The sequence below is a fragment of the Mesoplodon bidens genome, assembly GCF_964165515.1.
Source record: "Mesoplodon bidens genome assembly, chromosome: 14".
In the NCBI taxonomy this organism is placed as follows: Eukaryota; Metazoa; Chordata; class Mammalia; order Artiodactyla; family Ziphiidae; genus Mesoplodon; species Mesoplodon bidens.
The window spans coordinates 47,002,676-47,016,181 of record NC_138170.1 but is presented as its reverse complement, the minus strand read 5'-3'; positions in this window follow the sequence as shown (position 1 = coordinate 47,016,181).

Below are 13,506 nucleotides of genomic sequence, written 5' to 3'. Positions count from 1 at the left end.
GTGTGAGAGAGTATCTGTATTTATATGGAGAAAAGGATTCTCTCTAGGTGCCCGGAAAACCTAGTGAGTTCACAAATTAGAGGATAAAATAAAAGGATCTGAAAAACAACCTCACTGCAGCCAAAGGAAGAAGCACTCTAATTCAGAAGAAGACTAACAGCCTCATTAATCTTTTCTTTCATTTCTAGAATCAAATTCATTCCCAAGCCACTGGAAGGATCGATACAGTATGGTCATCGGCTGCAGTTGCATTTATTTTAATATGTTTACGGTTACACACACCACACACACGCACACCTTTCCATGCACCTTTCAATAAACCATAATAAAGAACCTGAAATCTTTGAATTTTTAGAAGTGCCTATCTTTTCCCCCTGGCTTTTGCAAAGTCCCTCAATACCAATGCACACCCAAAATTCTCCCTGGCTTTCCCGCCCAGTCTCTAAGCTCCATCTCTAATACCAGTGCAGTGTCTTAGAGCCTGGAGTCAACTGCACAAATTAAGGCTAGGCACAGCATGGAGCTGATGGGGAAGGGAAAGAAAGATGTAGCTATAGATGTATCTTATTGCTTTGGTTTCTAACTTGCCCATTTTCTTTTTTTGCTAATAAATCACTGCAGTCTTTAAGTTACTACCCCAGTTCCACTGTCTGATCTTCTTACCATCTATTTAAAAAGCCTCATGCAAAGCAACCAAGATCTATACTCCTCCACCCTCCCACCACCCATCCTTCCCTGTGCATTTGGGCAGATCCTGGCTTGGTTACAATGGGGAAAGATATCCTTCCCGAGCTAGCCTCGCCCCATCCCCTCCCCCCCAACACAAATTGAGCTTCTTTACCTGCCCGGTTATTCCCCCTTAGCTCGAGCCAGAGCTTGAAGCATGCATCGGTCAAAGCGAATTTCCTGAGGTCTGTGCAGAAGGCGACTGCTGCTGCCTTTTCAGAGGCGTCAGGCTTGCGCGTCTATCTCCAGGAGTGCGGGAGGGGAGAACAGGCAAAGGAGGGGAGTAGAAGGGGGAGGAGAGGGAAAGAGCTGGGAAGGAGGAGGCGGTCGTGGAGCCCGAGAAGGCTGGGTTACGTGACGCCGGGTGCTGTCCTTCCGAAAGAGAAGGGCGGAGCTGAGCTCTCCGCAGTACCATGGAGAGCGGCGGGCCGTCCTCAGACTGGGATACTGGTGGGCGCAGCCCTGGGGCGCAGCCCCTCCCGGTCGGGAAGCTGCGCAGCGAGGTGTGTTTCTGCCTTTGCTTCGTCCCCTTGCTGGGGGAGCCCGATCCTGGGGGCGGGGACCTAACGCAAGTGCTTCTAACTTGTCACCACCCACCCTCCCCCACGGGGGGGTGAGGAGGGGGGAGAGAGAGAGAGGAACCAGAGAACCACGTAGCCTACTGAGCATGCCCAGGCCCCTGCTAGACCCACGGAAAGCAGTGTGTAGATTCCACTTCTCCGGGGTTTAGTCGTGATTGGGAGAGGGTATCTGAGAGTGTTCCAGGGCCAAAAGGAAGGGGCCAAGGAGTCGGTGATTAAGATGAGATCTGGCTTTACTTGTGCTTTACTTAGATCTCCTGCTTGGAACCCTTGAAAAGCTACAGCTCTTCGCGGAATGCAGGGACAGACAAGATTCACACATTCGCTGGCATTCCCCCAGATCCACCGTCCTGCCCCACCCCTTACTGTGGCCCTGGGCTGACTGATCACTTCAGATTTTCACGATCTGCCTAAGCTGTGCCGAAAAGATGTGAAAGGGACCCATCTGTGCTCTTCCCTGGCCATGGGCATCCTGAGCTGAACCAACTTCTGTAGCTGTTTAACTCTTCCCTCTGTCTCCTTCCTTTTGGTAAAGCCTGGAGGAAGTGAAAATAGATGCAAGGCTCTAACCATATCACTGGGCATGCCTAGTAGGCATTGCTGAGTTTGATGACAAAGGAGTTAAATCTAAGGGAGCTTGCAGAATAGGTGGCAGAGAGGTCTGAAGTGTGTGGCTAAATCATAGTTTGAGTCCTAAGGACATTTAAATTCCTAACCCTATTACATTCCTAGCCTGGGTTAGTTTTAGACCAGAAAAAGCAGACATATTTATCTCAACACCACAAAACTAATAGCTTCAGCCTCAAATGCTATAAGGTAAGACTATCTTCTGCCTCTAGGCCCTATAAAGCAAAACTGTAAAAACTAGACAAATTCAGAAGTACTGAAATAATATACATTCCAAATGCAATATTCATTTCCTGCCAAAGAAACCAGAACTCATTCCTTTTGATAAACCTATTTATACTTTCACTACTTTTGTAAAAGAGTTTAAATAACTTGGAGACAGGAACAAGTTTTATTATTTTTATTGGCTTCAGAAAGACAATGTGGTCAAGTAATTAAATGTATGGGAACCAGAATCAGGTTGTCTGGGCTTGAATTTCATCTCTGCCATTTATCAGCTATGACCTTGGGTAAGATGCTTAACCTTACAATGCCTCAGTCACCTCATCTGTTAAATGGATATATTAGTAGCTCCCAATTCATCTGTTTGTTGTTGTGGAGATTAAATTAATAAATGGACATAAAATATTTTAGAATTGAGTGAATACTAGCTTTTTTCTATTAATTCCAAGCCCATTCTGTTCTGTTTGACCCAATGGAAGTCACTTCTCTGAAATCCAGATTTCCTGACTCTGAAGTAGGGGTACTGGTGAGTGCCAACTTATTCCACAGGATTACTTAGGGGATGTAATGAAATAATAACCATTAACATGTTTTAAAAAACAAAAATGAAATTTTAAATAATGTAAAGCTAAGTCTCAGAAAAATACCTTATCTAAGGTTAACCAGTCATGTGAATTTGGACCACAAGAATACTCTACTTAATTCAGGGCCTATTTATTTATTTATTTATTTATTTGTGGTATGCGGGCCTCTCACTCTTGTGGCCTCTCCCGTTGCGGAGCACAGGCTCTGGATGCGCAAGCTCAGCGGCCATGGCTCATGGGCCCAGCTGCTCCGCGGCATGTGGGATCCTCCCGGACCGGGGCACGAACCCATGTCCCCTGCATCGGCAGGCGGACTCTCAACCACTGCGCCACCAGGGAAGCCCTATTCAGGGCCTTTTTAAAAATTTTCCTACCATTTGCCAACAGGTTCTAGAGCAAATAGCATATAAGGTATGCCCACATGTGTCTATTATAGAGGTAAAGCTTACTGAAAAGTAAGTAGAAGGGACAGTGAATTTTTAAGAATTGAATCTAGAAATGTTCCATGATGCCCTTAATATCTGTGTGTACATTCATCAGTGAATCTTATGGTGATAGCAGAAGATTTCTAGAGGCTCTCTTAAGAGTCAAACCCTGTCTTTTACCTGGACTCTTAAAACCCATTGATTGCCACCAGTGTGTATGACCTGATTAATTATTTAGTTTCTTTAATTTTACGTTTGTGAATTTGGATCTTATCTTCAGTTGGGCCACAACATTTCCACTGGATCATGGTTTTCCTTGGGGTGTCTTCTGTGGTTTTCTAATTCAAAGACATGTTACAATTCTTACTCTTCACGCATAAGTTTTAAAACAAAAAGTCCTCCGTGCCCACCCCTTACACACACACACACACACAAAATCTAAACTGAGGGACTAGATTATATGTTGCAGTAATCCCCTTTGCAGTTATCAGGTTTAAAGTAACTACACTATCTAGTCTAAGAAACATGGACAGATATAGATCTCTTTATTTCAGTAAATAATGCAGAAGGAAAACTATCAATATGTGTTTAGAATGGAAAAAATATCACAACATAATTTAGTGATAAAAGCTCTTTATTTTAAAGTATGACTTGCTGTGCTGTTTCTAAACATAAATTGTTTCAACTCTCTGAGCACTAGTTTCCTCATCAGTAAAATGAGGATAAGGGCACCTCACTTTGTAAGATCTGGTGAGGATAATGCCAATATCTAATTTTGAGTGTCTACTCCATGTGAAACAGTGCTCCAGTGCTTTACTTACATTAACTTAGTTTATCCCTCACAGCAACCTTATAAAATAAAGTCTAGGATTTCACTCATTTTACCAATGAGAAAAGTGAAGCACAGAGTGGTTAACCAAGACAGTCAAGGTCACACCTAGCAAAATAAGAGCAAGGAAGGATTCAAACTCAAGACTGTGATCTTAAACACCTTGCTACACTGCCTCTCATCAAATGATCAAATATACCTAGCACACTTCTTGGCACAATGCAGATGCTAATAAATGTTAATTCCCCTTTTAAGAGTTTCATCAAGAGGAATTCAGGAAACTAAACAGTTAACTTTGGAATGTGGTAATGTCTTTCCCTAATGACAAATACTATATGAAATATCTTAATGAAAACCGATGAGGCATTCTTAATATTACTATCATTATTTTTGTTTGTGGGTAAGATGTGAAAGGATTCTTACTGATATGAATTTGAGGCAATTTAACACTTGTCAGAAGAATCTAGTTTGTTGTTTTTTTTTTTTTTTTAGAAAGTGGAAACTAGGATTAATTCCCCTGCAATGGACCTTAGGGAATCTACCAATTTTAGGCTACAGTAGCGTGTGAAGAATTATAACTCCTGTCCCTTGCTACTACTCAGAACAAATGAGATAATTGCGAAATCAAGGTGGCTGTTTATGATTATGTCTGATTGGGAGAATTTCTGACAACCCAAATATGGAAACATAAATATCTCATGCCATAAACTGGTTAACTTTTTGCAACAATGAAAATGGAAATGCATGATCATCATAAACAAATATATTTCCACAGGGTATTAAATATTAATGAGCATTCTAACTTGGAAACTCGCTCTACGCTAAAAATAAATGAAACTAAGTGATAAGATTTTTTTGACTGAGAAATGAATACAGAGACACTCTGTGTTTATTGCTGCAATCATAGCTTGTGCTTTAACATTAGGAGATCAGTGTAAACACCTACTTTCTCAATTAACATTAGGCAAAGTGGAGGCTTTGAGATACCCATGAATTCCAAGACTGATATCAATTTGGAAGGGAGTTTTAACTTTACAGATATGTGATTGAGAAGAAATGCGTGGTAATAATGAAGGAAAATATGAGTTGATATGTATTAAATACTTTTCCACTAAAGATGGTAGATAATTTAAAAGAGCAAGAAGATTTATCATTTTGAGGGATTTTCTATTTGCTGTCATTCAACTGATCACAATGAAGCCATTTTTTCTACTGAAATATGGTATTACTAGGGAGAGATTAGATTACATGATATTCTCAACTAAATTTCAGATTAATAGTGAATTCCTCTAACCAATTACAGAATCACTGTTGCATAACTGGAATGCTATTGTTTAGTTTACAACTTATTTATTTTAATAATATATACAATCCTTGTTACTTGGTTTGTGGTTAAATGTCTCTAGCTGGTTTCCTTTGTATGAACCGATATGAGTTTCTCATCAACAAAAGTTGATGAATAGTTCTTGAACATGCTGCTATGTAAACCTCATTTTCAACACAGCAACTAGAGGAATTTTTAAATGCAAGGAAATGCAATAAGTCTGGGTCTTTGGACTCAGCTATAGACTGGAACAAACATACTGGAACTTTCATGTAGAAAAATCCCAATAATTTCTCATGAAGTTTACTAAGTTACTTTCAGGAGAAATAAGCAAACTCAGCATGTTAAATACTTTTGTACTACTTGAAAAAATCTTCAGCATAGTAAAATTAGGCTACTTTCACATGAGTATTTAATTTTTCAGTAATCAGAAGATAGACTGTGAATTTTTTTAATGTCTACAAATTATTTGAATAATGATAATTATTAAGGTATCAAGCTACAGTAGAGAAAGCACATGGATCGGTACTTGAGAACAGTAGTTAAGTTCTAATCAGTGCACCTGCTAGAGAGGTTTCAATGTGGGACCACTGCAGTGTGTTTGATGAGCAGTGTTCTTAAATCCAGGGCACCACTAACACCTGTGTATGTTCTGTCATGCCTACCCCCAAACTTCCTTCACCCCACAATGATGAAAAATCTTTCTGGAGAAGAATAGCAGCTACTAAACTAAGTTTGTGAGAAGCTCCTGCCTGGGGTGTTATTTCACTCACTGATCAGTTACATATTTGAGCCTGTCTTTGTTATCCCCTGTTCTCCTCCTGTCCCCGAACTTTGTCTCTTTATTGCCCCTGCACCTACCCCCACCCCCACTTACAGTCAATCCCTTCCATTCCCAGCTGCTAGACTTCAGGAAAGGAATTTTCTCATTCATCAGAATCTAGCTTTACACTTATTTTCATTGGGTCCCTGCATCCAATTTGTTTAATTTAACCAACGCAGTTTAATTTCCCTTACTGTGGCTTTTGAGGGAAGAGCAAGAGTTGTGCTGGGGCCTCCCTGGTGGCGCAGTGGTTGAGAGTCCGCCTGCCGATGCAGGGGATGCGGGTTCGTGCCCCGGTCTGGGAGGATCCCATATGCCGCGGAGCGGCTGGGCCCGTGAGCCATGGCCGCTGGGCCTGCGCGTCCGGAGCATGTGCTCCGCAATGGGAGAGGCCACAACAGTGAGAGGCCCGCATACCGCACAAAAAAAAAAAAAAAAAAAAGAGTTGTGCTGGAGTTATAGATGCCAGTGAGATTCAAGCCTTATTGTACCTTTGCTTCATTTCAGCTTATTTCTGCCCCCGGAAATCTGTGGAATCAATTCTTTGTGCTGGCATATTGAAATATTTTGTAGTTAGCTTTTAAGGCACATCCTGTGTGAATTGTTTGTTTGTTGTTGTTCGTTTGCTTTCCATCCTATCACAAACTACTGCCTCTCCTCCCGTTTCTATATATAGTTTTGGGTTTTTTTGTTTTTTTTGTTTTTTGCAGTACGCAGTCCTCTCACTGTTGTGGCCTCTCCGGTTGTGGAGCACAGGCTCCAGACACTCAGGCTCAGTGGCCATGGCTCACGGGCCCAGCCGCTCTGCGGCATGTGGTATCCTCCCGGACCGGGGTACGAACCCGCGTCCCCTGCATTGGCAGGCAGACTATCAACCACTGCGCCACCAGGGAAGCCCTCTATATATAGTTTTAAGTCTCATTATTCTTCCAGGGCTCTCTCCTTCTCCTGTGGTTTTTACGTTTACCTTTCATATCCAGATTTTTCCTCTGCTTCATCTGCTTAATATTGTTTTACATTTAATTATATATCAGACACGTATATAATCATTCACACACAGAGAGCTAAATATGTTAAAAATAAAGACAGTGGTTGATATTCAGTACACCCCATTGAAATTTCACAAATTAGAGTAATAATACACACTTCTTACACAAAAAATAATCTTAGACTTTTGAAGCTACTTGTGAAGCAGAATTAACAAGAGTTTTATTTTTATAAGAGCTTTTCTCCTGCTGAAAGAAAAATAATAGTAAAATGGAGATGAACTACAGCCTAAATTATTTGCACTTGATCTAGACAGCCGTTTGAATGACACTATAGTACAATACTAGGCAATTTAATTTTCTGTAAATCAAGGAGAGCAGACGGAAACGACTAAGGAAGTCCAGCGTGTGACATGCATGAGTGAGGTAAACGGAAATGGGGAAACAATGAGAATGGGTTGGCACTGTGGCCAAATAAAAACTGCATACTTTTATAAAAAGGGCATCTACTTCCCAGCCCTAGCAGATTGTGGACAGGGGGGTCCAATGTTGCCAGATCATATGATTTTTCAGAAGCACCTGGAAATCTGGCATTTTATATATAAGCTATTGATTTATAAAATCATATATCATTAAAAAATAATGACAACCTCCACAACAACAAAACTGTACAGGACAAAACAGACTTCTTTGCTGTTTGGAAATGGCACATGGGCTGCCAATTTGTCACCTTCACATTTATGTTCACACATACACATGCAAACTCACACTCATGCATTATTTTTGTCTGAGTTCAATATTTCAAAAGATGTGTTTATATGTTCTAAATCCAGCTAAGAATATAAAGTGAACAAACAGATATAATCAAGATTAAAGTTTTATCTATTGGAATCAGGAAGATGATTTTCTAAGTAGCTTGGTATACGGGAAGAAACACTGGATTCTGAGTTACAGATGTTTCGTAGTTCTAGCTTTGTTATTAGCTTTGTTTAATGCCCTAAGCAAATCTCTTAGCTTCTCTAGTTTAATGCCTGCTTGATATGTTGTGGTTGAATTGCGTCCCCAAAAACGATATGTTGAAGTTCTCACCCCAGTATCTGTGAATGTGACCTTATCTGGAAATAAGGTCTTTGTAGACGTAATCAAGTTAAGATGAAGTCATACTGGATTAGGGTGGGCCTAAATCCAAAGATTAGTGCCCTTATAAGGAGAGAAAGATTTGAAGACGGAGGAAATACAAGGAATATAGCCATACAGACAAAGAAATCACAGTGATGCAGCTACGAGCCAAGGAACTCCAAAGAATGCCAGCAACCACCAGAAGCTCTGAGAGAGGTATGGAATAGAATCTTTCTCAGAGTCTCAAGAAAGGACCAATGATGTTCACATGTTGATTTCAGATTTCTAGCCTCCTGAATTGTAAGAAAATAAGTTTGTGTTGTTTTAAACCATCTAGTTTGTGGTAATTTGTTATGATAGCCCTAGTAAAATAATACAGTACATACATAATAGAGAGGTTGGGAAAATATACATATGGAGAAAACTAGTATGATTTCAGATTTCTAGCCTCCTGAATTGTAAGAAAATAAGTTTGTGTTGTTTTAAACCATCTAGTTTGTGGTAATTTGTTATGATAGCCCTAGGAAAATAATACAGTACATACATAATAGAGAGGTTGGGAAAATATACATATGGAGAAAACTAGTATAAGAGGAAGTATGCTAGATAATTTTACATATGTATTACTTTAACCCATATAACGACCTTGAGAAGTAGACATTCCTTCCTTCATTCATTCATTCCCCTTCTCTTGCTCTTTTCCTCTCTCACTTTCACACTCTTGTTCCTGCTCTCACTTTCTCTCTCCCTCTCCCCCTTTCTCTGTCTGTCTGTCTTTCAACAAGATATGGCTTAGAGATTCTAATTAACTTGTGCCCAAACTCATAGATTGCTTCTGGATGGAATGACAACCAGATGTGTCTACGACTAAAACCCACATTCTTGTTCACTGTACCCTTCTGTTACAGTACTTTTCAAAGACAGAAAGCTATAAAATATAATATAAAATTATTATTTTGGAGTTTTCTTTCATTTTTAAGAGATTGAAAAAAGGAAGAGAAAAATACCACAATAGAGAAAGCAAGACTACCTCTCCCAAATGCATACATCTCAATACATTTTAGGTAAGCATAGGTCTTGAATAGGCTATCAGGATAAGAAAAAGGAATATTGTAGTTTTCTAGTCATTTAATACCAGCAGTAATTTTAAATGAAACTTTTTTATTGTAGTATGGAGTAATACAATATAGAAAACCTAAGTCTAGAGCTTGATGAGTTTCAAAAGAAGTGAACATACCCATGTGATTTTCATCAGGATAAATAATAGAATATGACACTCATATTCCTTTCAGCCATTTCCTATCCCTTCCTCCATAAATGTAATCAACATCTGTATTTATAAACCCCAGACTAATTTTGGCTATTTTCCAGTGTGTATTGGCACTGTAATTCAACATATTCTCCTTTGCATCAACATTATGCTTGTGAGATCCATTCACGTTGATGCAGTGGTAATTTGCTCATTTTTTAATGCCTTATTCCATTTTATAAATATATTAATATTTATTTATCTATCCAATTGTTGATAAACATTTGGATTACTTTCAATATCTAACACTTACAAACAATATGTTATAAACATTCTTATAGTTATTAGGTGCAAATATATACACAATTCCATTGAGTCCACACCCCAGTTTGCATTGCTGGGTCATGAGTTACCTTCAGTAGTTGTTGCCAAAAAGATTTCCAAAGTTGTAATAATTTATACTCTGAAAAGCAGCATGTGAGAGTTTCTCACTTTCTGGCCAATGAATACTTATCAATCATCTTAATTTTAGACATTTTTAGTTGATATTACTGCTATCTCATTGTGGTTTTATTTTTTATTTTCCAGATGACTAATGATGCTGAGCACATACTCATCAATTTATTGGTCATTAGGATATCCTCTTGGAAAGTAGCCTATTCAAGTATTTTGCCCATTTTTCTATTTGATTACCTGTTTTTAAATTTAATTGTAGGAATTTATATATATTCTGCGTATGATTTCTTTTACATTTATGCATATTAAAATACCCTACCCTCTCAGGGTAAGCTTGACTTTGTGTCTATTTCATGGTTTTTTTGTTTGTTTGTTTTGTTTTTGATAAAAAGGAAACAAACTTTTAAATATTTTCCATTTTGGTTGTTTCATGTGTCCTATTTAAGAAAAAAAAACCTACGCTAAATCATTCTGTTACCTTGTAGTAATGTACTTTATGCTTCAAAAAAATATGTCTTTCACATTTAGATCAACATTACATCAGGGTTTAATTTTTTTCTTGATAAGAATATCCAGTTAAGTCAGAACTGTATATTGAAAAGACCATAATTTCTACATTGTTCTGCAATGTCATCTTTGTTAAAAATAAAAAATCAAGTGTTAATACATGTGAAGGTATATGTATACACTATTTTGTTTTACTGGTCTCCTTGTTTATCTTTGTTGTCTCAATTAATGAACCTTTATAATGAAATGTAATATATAGTAGCTTTTAATTATTCATCATTATGCATAGTGCCTATTGCATTTTAACATAGATATTTATCAGATTAAGTAAATTTGTTTCTAATCTCAGCCTACTAATATTGTTGAATTCTGTCAAAAGGTATTTAACATCCTTTGATACAATCATGTAAATTTTCTTTTCTCTGTTAATGTGATTAACGATATTGGTTAATTTTCAAATGTTAACCACTTAAATTGCTGTTATATGACCTGCTTGTTTGTCCTTATTACACTTTTATTAATTTTGTTTGGTAATACTTTATATAGGGTTTCTACAGCTAAATTCATGAATAAGAATGGCCTGTAATTTGGGAACAAGGTAGGTAATGCTGTCCTTATAAAACAAAATGAGAAGTGTTCTCATTTTTCCCTATTTTCTTGAAGGATTTATGTAATACTGGTATTGTTCTTCATTAAATGCTTGGTAGAATATTCACTAATGAGGACATTATATATTTATATATGATCCTTTCAGATGCTCCATTTTCCCTGGTATTATTAATTCTTATTCTTCTTTTTAACTTCATAACTCATCATAGGGAGTTATCAACTTTAATCATCTTTCCTAAGAATCAATGTTTATCTTTATTTACTTTATACTGTATATTTGTTTTCCATATAATTGACTTCTGCTCTTAAAAATTATTTTTCTCTTATTTTCTTTTTGTTTAATGCACTCATTTTCTAATTTCTGGCTAAATTCTTAAGATGGATACTCATAACCTTAATTGTCACTCTCTTCTTTTTTAATATCTTCTTTGAAGATTATACATTGTCTTCTTAACATGACTTTAGCTGCACCCCACAAGTTCTGATATGTGGGACTTTCATTATGGTTCAGGTGAAAATATTTTTTTCATTTCTAACTGAGATTTCTTTTTTGATCCATAGATACTTAGATGCTTAGTATGACAACTTTCAAACATTGGAGGATTTTTTTCCTAATATTGTACATTCAGAATTCATGTTCTTCATGATATCAATCCTTTGAACTTTATTGAAACTTACCTTAAGGTCTTATATATGTTAATTTTTTAGGCTTGAAAGGAATGTTTGCTCCACAATTTTTGTGCATGAGTATTCTATGTCTGTTGGTTAAATCAAGTTTATTTACTGTGTAATTCATATATTATATATTCTTTATGTTCTGTAAATTTTTCTTTATGAATTTTGTTATAAATAAGCAAATATAATTTTATATATTTTAATATATTTTGTCATATATGTATAATTTGTTGAATAAAAATATAATTGCTATATATTCTTGGTAGAGGAATGCTTTAATCAGTATGCTATATCCTCTAGTATTGCTGCTGGCCTTAAAGTTTATTTTGTCAGATATCAGTGTGGCTAACCCAGTTTCCTTTGGATTAGTTTTTGTTTTGTTTTGTTTGCGGTACGCGGGCCTCTCACTGTTGTGGCCTCTCCCGTTGCGGAGCACAGGCTCCGGACGCACAGGCTCAGCAGCAATGGCTCACGGGCCCAGCCGCTCTGCAGCATGTGGGATCCTCCCAGACCGGGGCATGAACCCGTGTCCCCTGCATCGGCAGGCAGACTCTCAACCACTGCGCCACCAGGGAAGCCCCTGGATTAGTTTTTGTAAGGTATATATTTTTTATTTTTACTTTAACTTTTCTGTATGTTTATATTTAAAATGCTTCTCTATATATTACATTTGGTTGAGTTTTAAAATTCAATATGACAATCTTTGTTTTTACTTGGAGTTCTTTGTCTATTTATACTTAAAATAATTGCTGATATAGTTGGATATATACTATCTTACTATTTATTTTGTAATTGTACTACCTAGTCAATGTTTCCTTTTCCCCTCCTTTTTTGAATTATATTGGATTAGTCAATTACTTATATTATTTAACTTTTTTCCTCTAGCAGCTTTCAGTGGTTTCCTCGGATTATAGTATGCATGCTTAACTAATCAGAGTCAAACATAAATTACTATGTGCAGGGCAATGTAAGGACATTTGAACTCTTTAACTCTCTTTCCCCTTTCTGGTTTTTGTGCTATTGTTGTCTTGTATTGCATTTCTATGTTAAAATCCCTATGATACATTACTATTATTATTTTATAGGTCAATATTTATAATTATCCACATACTTAACTTTTCCATAGCTCTTCATTCCTTCCAGCATTTACTTGTTTTCATTGGATTTATTTTTTTCTGTATGAAAAATGTCCTTTGTTATTTAGTTGGGTCTACTGGTTGCAAAAGTCTCAGATTTTGTTTCACGATATACTTATTTTGCTTTCCTTTTAAAAATAATATTTTAGTTTACAGAAAATTGTTGTTTGGGAAATTATTCTTTCAGCAATTAAAAACCATCATTCCAATATATTTTGGCTTCAATAAATTATACTGAAATGTCAGTTATCATGTCATTTTGCTGATCCTTTAAGGTTATGTATCTTTTTAGCCCCTGTGGTGATTTTTAAGATTTTTTAATGTGGTATTGGGCAGTTTTAATATGATTTTCAAAGGTGTGGTTTTCTTTGTGTTTTTTCCTGCTTAGGGTCTTCTTATATCTGTGACCTGATACTGTTCATAAATTTGGGAGAATTCTTGGCCAGTTTCTAATCACATATTGCTTAATTCTAATAATTTCTCCCCTTTTTTGCTTGAACTGCAATTTTGTATATTTTAGATAATTTTACCACATTCTGTGTCTTGAGTAATTTTTTTTTCCCATTTTTTTTATTATGGTGAAATATACATAATATAAAATTTACCATCTTAGCCATTTTTAAGTGTA